We start from the raw sequence: 10,192 nt of genomic DNA, 5'->3' as shown, positions 1-10,192 counted from the left end.
AAGAACTAAAAGTAGATCTACCATTCGATCCAGCAATCCCACTACTAGGTCTCTTCCCAAAGGAAAAGAAGTAATTATATCAAACAGATGCTTGTATGCATATGTCTACTGCAACACAATTCAGAATTGCAAAAATATGGGACCAACCTAAGTGCCTATCAACCAATGAGGGAATAAATAATCTTTGGTATACAGGTATCAATCAACTTACAACCTATGCAACTTACGACCATTCGACTTTATGACCACAATCACTAGCCACGACTGCTCCGCATCTGGCAGCATAAACGTTGCCCAGCTGGGCATACGACAGTGTGGGCCAGCTTCCGGCAGCACTACCATCTCCGCGTGCACCATTTCAACTGTACATATAGCCTACCCAACTTACGACCAAATCGTGTTACAACTGGTCTGCAGTCCCGACCGTGGTCGTAAGTCGAGCACTATCTGACATAAAAAGAACAAAATAATATCTTTTGCAGCAATTTGGATGGAGCTGAAGGCCATTATTCTAAGTGAGGTAACTCAAGAATGAAAAACCAAATACCGTATGTTCTCACTTAGAAGTGGGAACTAAGCTATGGGTATGCAAAGGTATACAGAATGGTATACAGCTAGTGCTCAACTTATGACCACTATTGGTTCCGACAGACCGGTTGTAACACGATTTGGTCGTAAGCTGAGTAGGCTATATGTACAGTACTGTGAAATGATGTTATAAAAATCTTTAAGTCATATTTTATCATAATTTTCTTTCATTATTGTTATAGATCATAATTTTCTTTGTTCATTTTATGCCATTTGTATCATCTCTACACCATTTCGTTGCTTATTTTTACTTTCGTCAGGTTTAAGTAAAACACTGCATTACCAGTACAACTGGTTTAATATTTGCAAAACTTACAAAATTACAAAGTACAGGTGCATACAAAAATACAAAATACAGGTGTAACAAATACCATAGGAAACATTTTCCCAATTGCAAAACATATCAAAATATATAAACATGTACGAAACATTTTATTGGTGGCTGGTGCTTGGCTGCGGATCGTTGATATCGTCATCTGAGGCAGCAGTTGGGGTTACCGGAGTTGGTTTTTTCATAAACATGGTGAGCTTTGTCTGAATTGTATGTTTCTTTTTTTCTTCATAAATTTCACGATATGGACGAAACACGTCATTGCGCCATCCGTTCCATCCTTGCAAATCGTTCGATGTTTGGGTCCATTGCTTCGAAATGCATAAGAAGTTTATTGGGAGGGGTTTGATGAAAAATATCCAAGACACAAAACACAAATTGCTGTACCGAGTCTGGGATAACAGTTGAAATGGTGCACGCGGAGATGGTAGTGCTGCTGGAAGCTGGTCCGCACTGTCGTACGCCCAGCTGGGCAACATTTGCGCTGCCAGACGCGGAGCAGTCGTGGCTAGCGATTGTGGTCGTAAAGTCGAATGGTTGTAAGTTGCATAGGTCGTAAGTCGATCAATGCCTGTATTAAAATAGAAGTGCTATGAGGGGGAAAAGGCCAACAGGCATAAGGCTTTTTATTTTCAAGTTATAGGAAAATATGTTTCCTTGGCTACTGTAACAAATTACCACAAATGAAGTGGCTTTAAACAATACAAGTTTATTCTCTTACAGCTATAGAGGTCAGAAGCCCAACGTGGGTCAGCAGCGCTGGCTCCTTCTAAAGCTCATGGGAGAATCCGTTTCCTGCCTCTTCCAGCTTCCAGGAACTGCCTGCATTCCCCTGCTCCTGGTCCTTCCTCTATCCCAACGCCAGTAGCCAGGCTCCTTCTGCTCCCTCCTCTTTGCCCACTGCTTCATCATCTCCTTCCCTGACTCTGACTCCCCTGCCTTTGATGACATGGCTCAACTAGTCCTCCAGGGCAATCTCCTAGTGTCAGAACCCTTACCTGAATCATCTCTGTATGTGCAGCTAACAGGTTCACAGGTTCTGGAAACTGAGACATGAACATCTTTGGGGACATTATTCCCTCTAACACAAAAACAACCACTCTGATTCTTATATCTTAATATACATAGATCAATGGAATAAATACAGAGGCTAGAAATGTACTAAAACCCATGCAGGAATTTAGGGTATAGTAAATATGATGCTTAATATAAGGAGGGGGGGAAATAGATCATTCAATAAATAATGTTAAAGAAACAATCCACCAAAAGTAATTCCAAATCAATCAATGATTTAAAGAAATATGAAAAATGGAAAAAACCTGCTAGATAATGAGGGAAAATTATTTTCGTGACCTTAAAGACAGGAAGACCCTTCTATGCCAAACATAAAATTCAGAAACCATATATACAGCAATTGATAATTTTGAGTACAAAAATTTTAGCTTAAAAGGAAAACAATCAACAGAAAAACTGCTTTCAGGCTGGGCACAGTGGCCCATGCCTATAATCTCAGCATTTTGGGAGGCCGAGTCAGGAGGAATGCTTGAGCCCAGGAGATCAACAACAGCCTGGGCAACATAGCAAGATCCTTTCCTACAAAAAAAATTTTTTTTTAATTGTCAGGATGTGGGACACATGCCTGTAATCCCACCTACTCAGGAAGCTGAGGTAGGAGGATTAATTGAGCCTGAGAGGTTGAGGCTACAGTAAGCCATGATTGTGTCACTGAACTCCAGCCTGGGCAATACAGCAAAACCTTGTCTCCAAAAGTCAAAAAGGAAAAAATGTTTGCAATATATCTGAAGACATATTTTTAATACATATAACTTATAAATCATGAAGAAAAAATCAGCAATTCATTTTAAAAGAAGACAAGGGAAGAGTTCACACAAAAAATAAATACAAATGGTCCCAAAGTATTTGAAGAGGCCATTTAGGAAAGACAAATGTTCATGTATTATTGTTCACAATAGCCAAGATATGGAAATAATCTAAATATCTATTAATAGATGAATGGATAAAGTGTGATATATACATACAATGAAATATTATTCAGCCTTAGAAAAGAAATAAATCCTGCCATTTGCAGCAACACCAATAGATCCGAATATGTACAGCTATTATGTATCTTAATAATTATAAGTAAAAATTCTAAAAAATAAAAATAAAAACTAAACAGACCTAGAAGACATCATGCTAACTAAAATAAGTCAATCAGAGAAGAACAAATACTGCATGATTCCTCTTGTATGAGGGACCTGCAGTAGTCAAACCTATAGCAGAAAATAGCATAGTGGTCACCAGGGGTGGTTAGGGAGGGGCAAAGGAGAGCTGCTGTTCAATGTGTACAGTTACCGTTATAAACACAGTATCGCATTCTTGAAAACCGCTAAGAGAGTAGATTTTGAGTGCTCTCACCACAAAAAGATGACAAGTATGTGAGATAATGCATATGTTAATTAGTTCAATGTAGCCGTTCCATAGTGTATACATACTTCACAAGATGTTGTACACAATAAATATACATGTGTGTGTGTGTATATATATATATATATACACACACACAAACACATATATAATTTTTGTCAGTTAAAAGAAAGTTTTAAAAGACATTAAACCAGGTAATGGAAGACATTAAAGAATATATTTACTTAATATATCACAGTCATTTTTCCATATGAAAACTGCATGTATATCATAAAAAGTAAGTAATATATACAGTTATATAAGGTGAATAAGTTACAGAGATCTGCTTTACAACATAGTTCCTATAGTTAATGGTACTATGAAGTGCATTAAAATATTGTTTAAAAGTGAAGACCTCATATTTAGTGATTTAGTGTTCTTACCACAGAAAAAAGAATAGCAAAGTTAAAAGGAAACTTTTGGAGGTGATGGATATATTCATTACCTTGATTGTAGTAACGGTGTCACAGGTGAATGTAGATGTCTAAACTCAAGTAACTGTATACATTAAATATGCACAGGCTTTTGTATTTCATTTAAACTTCAATAAAACTGAAAAAAAATGAAAATACTTTAAAAAGATACACTCTGAGGCCCAAAGTAGAGAAACAAAATCTTACATATATTTTTAGTTGGAATGTAAATCACTACAATGTTTTAGGAGAGAAATTTATAAGTATCTTTCAAAACTAAATTCCAAATTTACTCTGATCCAGCAATTTAACTTTGCTCTGGAAGGCTCTTGGGAATTCCTTGAAAGGAGTCTGAAAGCCTGGGGACCATCAGAAGGGTTATCTCTTCTCTTGGGAGTATGGAGACTAACAGATTATGACCATTGGCTATACAAAGAGATCTCTGCATCACTTTCAAAAATTATTCTGTACTTCTGTACTACTGAAGAATATGAAACATTTGCTAATTTCTTGCTCTGTTGAGAAATTCTGCTTTCTCTTTTTGATAGTGTAGTCTCAATACATGTATTAGAAAAAAAATGCCTCTTTGTCTTTTAAACAGGGAAAAGAAAGTTTTGATTGGATGTCACCCAGACACATGGTGACTCTCTGAAGATAATAATGAAAAGCCCTGACAACTCTGTCACCTGGTGGTTCCTTAGTTGCTCGGCCATATGACAAGAACACCCTGCCTCTCCCCTGCTGAGTGAACAGACTATTTGTAGGGCTTAGGGAAACTTAGCTCATTGCAGATAGAGTTGGAAGCAAATACTACTGTATTTGACATTGCATTTGAAAAAAAGTAAAAGAGCTATAAAAATTTGATCAGTCTATATCTTTATGTTATATGACATAATCTCCAGGAAATATTGTCAAGTGGAAAAAGCAAGGTTAAGATTAGTATGTATCCATATTCTCCCAAATGAATGTAAAAAGGTAGATCTGGACTTGTGTATACTCAAGAGTGTCTTCAAAAATAAACACAAAAAGCTGAAGACATTGTTCACATGTAAGGAGGGAGCCTGGGAAACTGGTGACCTGATGTGGGAGGGAGACAAGCATTTTGACATAGATGTTTGTACAGTGTTTGAAATTTTTTACCATAACATTCTACTATTTAAATTAAAGAAACAACTTCATAAAAAGCAAATAAGTTAAATTGTAATCACCTAAAGATTAAATATGCCAATATGCTATATGTTCCAGAAGAAGGTACTTTACCCATTTAACCCTGTAGTTGATCTAAAATCTGTGTTTCCTCACTTTGATTTTTTTTAAAAGCCACTTTTCTTGGTAATTTTTATCTCTACTTCAATCCACTTTCTGAAAATTATGTTTTTCCCTTTTCGTCCTTCCATGAAAAAAATTGTGTTAGCTTTTTAAACAAGAAAATACTTTCAGAAAAACATTTGGCTAAACTGTTAGATATCGATATTCCAAAAAAAGGTATTCAGTGTCCTGTGGACTCCTCCTTGGTGTTTCCTAGGAGCAAAATGGGTGGAATTCATGACAGGTTTTATCTTAAAAGTTATTTAATTCTAAGCAACAGTAACTTCGTAAGCCAGAACATCTTCAAAAGAACTTGGTCAAAAATCAGGAGAAGGGGAGTAATTCCTGGATACATCATAAAATTTGCCTCATTACCTTCATTCCCTTAAGGACCAAAATGATCAGACCCCCTGCAGTAAAGTCTTCACAGAAGAATGACAAAAACAGGCCCTTCTCCATTCTGCCTTCCTGATGGACCACCAGGTCCTACTTCAGGACCCAGCTTTAAAGAAGGATTTGTTGAATGAAAGAAAGAGTAAAGGAATTTGCTCAATATCTACCTTAATTCCTATAATTTGTTATCTAAAAATAGAGTGAGAAAATGCACAAGGCCCAAACACATGTGAGGAATACACACAGCAGTGGAGTGAAGCCAGTATAGCATGACCCAAAACTTCTTCAGGAGCAAACCATACAATAGAAACTTAAATATGGAGTAAGGGCCTGAATACTGAGAACTTATGCACCTGACCTCAACTTATAAGTCCAGTCAAATTGGCCCTTCAAGACACTAAACATACAGGTATAGAGATAGAGATAGATAAAAATAAATGCTACTTTTTGGCCAAAAAGGAAAGACCTACTGACCACACTGAAGTGGTTGAGATCTGAAGTTACTACTTAGCTATTTGGACCAAAGAAGCTTAATAATTAGCCAAATTTGCATCTGGTGTGGCTTAAATATATTCACACAAAGCAAAAACAAAAACAAAAACAAAAAACAATCAAACAAGGGATGAAACACCTATTAAAAAAACAATGTTCTGATGGACTCTGTCAACACCAGGTTAACAGCATAACAATAAAGTAGCATGTAGATGGAGTGCCAGGGCATGGCCCTCTATCAATTTGCTTTCTATGTACAGGTACTACCTGTACTTTTTCTAGCCATTTATTTTTCAGATGTCAGAGTGTTCAGTAGTAAGTCAACTGATGGGACTATACTACGTCCATTTGCATTTTATCTACATAATTTATGAACTAAATACATTTTCATTTATTGCTTGAAATAAATGCCTTTTCTGCTTGAAAGTAAATTAATTTTAAATTTATCAAGTTGTACATATTATAAGATTTAATTCTAAGAGGCTAATGGCCAAGAAGATCAAGAATTATTTCCATACCGGTTAAAGGTAGTAGTTAACGTTTAGAGCAAGATATAAAAAGTAATTTTTACTGTCTCTAAAATAGGAGTGTAATATTTTGTGGTGGAGAGGTTGTCCTTCTTAGCATTCAATACAACTTTAGTTGGAAATCCTTATCCCACATCCGTTGTCTTTTCATCAGCTTCCCATCAAACATCAAAATAAAGATTAGACTTATTCGTAGTTTATTTGAAAGTTCCTGAACGCATTTTCCCAATGATGAAGTTTCAGTATATCAATAAAAATGGTCATATTGCAAAATCATCTAGTTTTCCCTGAAGCCATCAGCTATTCTCATATAGATGGTAATGGAAAATTGCCTTGGCAACATCTCCGGGAATTAGGCTAAATTTATTGGTGTCAGGACACAGAACATCACGAGCAAATATTTGGGCTTATTTTTGTGTCCAGAAGTCAGCTCACTTAATGAGGCCTTTGAGAAAAATGAACTTACTCAAAAATGCACCTTTTGCTGAGAAGAGAGACCGGTGACAGAATTTGAAAGAGCTAGTGTCAAAATAACATTTTAATTAACTGTCTCCTGCGGAACTTAATTATAAATTTTTCTGTATTTTATAGAAATGAAATTTATCTTTATTTTCTACACATAGATTTTAAAATTTGATAGTACCAAAGAATTATGTACTCCAGTGATGCTTAAGACATTCTCATGAGTTTTGTTATTTCCTTGAAAACAACTAAAAAACAGAAATAAAAGAAGAAACTTTCTTTGAAAAACCAGAAAACTTTTGAATCCCTGAAAAATCATGCAAAAAATATGGAGATGGTTTAGAAGTATGACAAGATGTGATAATAGCACAGTGTGTCGTAGATCCCAAAACAAACTGGCAATGTTGCCACCCTAGAGGAGGGGTAAATGCAATGGAAAGAACTCAAAGTCTCATGGATGCAAAAATGAGAATAGGATATTCTTTCAGACACACTTCTGGCTCCAAGAAGTAGAGAAAGATTAGGCTGCACAAAAAATCCCATAGTCGAGTTGTATTTGCAGGAACATCTATCTATTTTGGCCTGATGTGAGAGGAGGAGAGAGGTGTTCATTGTGGATACTACGTAGCTGCTTATCTTTATTGGCTATGCAGAATTAAAGAAAGGTTAAAAGGAGAACATCTAGATTTGCATCATAAGAAAATTCATGCTAGCTTGGAACAGGTGGCTAACCTCCACCTGTCACACATGTTCTGTGACTAGCTTGCCCATGATTTTGCAGTTTCTACAGCGTTTGCTTTCATATTTGAATGAAAGTTTAGATGGGTATGTAGTCTGGGAACATTTTCTCCTTTCCCAAGCACTTTGCTCCACTCTTTTCTCATGGTCTGTTTCATGCTGCTGTGTAGGCTGTTTTTTCCCTTTTGAATATGACTTATTCAAATATGAATTCTCAAAAAAAAAAAAAGCCCACCACAAGACCTATAAAACTTCTGAAGATATAAAGAAGAGAACAGGACCTGGAACATAAGAATGACAAGTAGCACTCAACAGCAAAAAAAAAACAAAAAAAAAAAAAAAAGGCTTAATATAGTGATTGAAGCATATAAAAATTTGATCAGCTTTTTGTAATGAATTTTTTAAAATCTGAAAAAAATCCCCTTTTGTAAAAATGATACCAAAAAGACAAGATTCAAAAAGTCAGAAAAGAAACTGAAAACTGCAAAGGATGACGAAATAAGAGTTGGTAGAATAATTAGAAGCAAAAAAGGGGAAAAATTGGAAGCAAAACCGGATCATAGAAATGAAGGCAACACTGAAAGCTGTGAGCACTAGAGTATAAACACCACACACACACACACACAAAGATGAAGATGATTAAGGTGAGCCAAGCAGAACAGAAATAAATAAATAAATACAGAAAAATAAATAGAAGAGGAGCAAAGCAGACTCAAAACATGCATAATTGAATCCTTCCACATCCTCATTCAAAATAAGTCCAATATAATGAACCAGAAAGTTATAGAAAGTTTACAAATCAAAAAAACTCTCATGAAATAAATAGACATGAATCTACAGATTTAAAGAAAATATTCGATTCCAGGAAAAATTACACCAAGAATTCTACAGCAAGACATATTGTAGTAATGTTTCTGAACATCAAAAATAAGGGATTTTGGGGCAACCAGGCAAAATCATTAAGATACTCTAAAGGGAAAAATAGGCTCCACAGCAGAATTCAGTGGAACATGAGCAGAGCTGAGCAAAGTGACTGAAAAGAAAGACAAGGCTCCCCTATTTTTATACCCACCTGAACTGTCATTCAAACATGAAAGCAAGAGAAAAAACATTTGATAATATTAAAAAGAGGTAGATAATATTGTCCTCGTACACTCATCTTGAAAGACCATAGCATGATATCAGCCCACCTACAAATGAAAAAATAATCCCTAAATCGAATTAATGGAATATACCAAACTAAAACAAATATAAGAATTAGAGACTAACAGCTAAATATAAATGTCCCAAATCAATATTTTAACGATGTAGAGGAAGAAAATGTGGGAGGTGATGAAAATATGCTAATTTCATTTAAAAAATTGATGTCCAAAAATATTGTTTAAAGCTCATAAGTTGAATAACAGAAGTAAAGGAATATTTAGCAGCACAAAATATATTCTGAATAGCACAAAGAAATAATAATAGGAAAATATAAATTGCATGATTAGATACTTAGAAGACGTAAGACAGTTGTCATTAATCTAACCAACCCTTCTCCCCACTACACACGCACACACACACACACACACATACACACACACATACACACACACACACACACACACACACCCCTAAAATATCATTAACATATCATAACAGATACAGATTCAGAGAAGAGATACTACCAAAATCTTTAGAAAATTAATGATTCTAATGCTATTTAAACTGTTTCAGAATATTTAAAAGTATACTCTTTAAATTCTTTATGAAATGAGGAAAATAATAAACTGTACATCTAATAAGAAAATATACACACATAAAATTACAGATAAAAAATTCCTAAATGAAACACTAACAAACAGAATTCTAAAACACATTTAAAAAATAATATACCAGGGACAAGTAGGCTTTATTTGTGGGATATCGATGTATTTCCATTTTTAAATGTATGAATAAGATTTATCAAAGGTTCATGTTAAATTTAAAAGAAAAATAATTTTTAGAGTTTCATGTTAAATATTTTAAAAAATTCAACATCCATTTTAACAAAGAATCTTAACACACGAATATTAAGAACATTTAAAGGTTAATAATATCTACCAATCAAGCACTGTGCATAATGGAAAAACTAGAAGCAATCTCATTAACATCAGAATCAAGACAAGCATATCTACTGTCATTCGATATTACCCAACTTTGCATATTATTTACAAATAAATTGATAGTGTACCGTGAAACACCCTCAAATCAACTGAACGTCCTTTACAAACAACAATTGAAGTAATAATACAATATTGGAGAAAATTCATTTATAATATCTACAAAGATAATAAAATACTTAGGGGTCAACTTGCTTAGGAATACACAGGAATAAATAATATACTTAGACATTAACAACAGATATGCAAGAACTCTAGGAGAAAACTCTAAATGTGCCCAACAGACTGAAAAGTGGAGATTTAAACAAATGAAACATAGATTATGTTCTCGGA

The sequence above is a fragment of the Sapajus apella genome, unplaced genomic scaffold (genome assembly GCF_009761245.1).
Source record: "Sapajus apella isolate SASKATOON/1434 unplaced genomic scaffold, GSC_monkey_1.0 scaffold35, whole genome shotgun sequence".
Taxonomy (NCBI): domain Eukaryota; kingdom Metazoa; phylum Chordata; class Mammalia; order Primates; family Cebidae; genus Sapajus; species Sapajus apella.
This window is presented reverse-complemented; position numbering follows the sequence as displayed.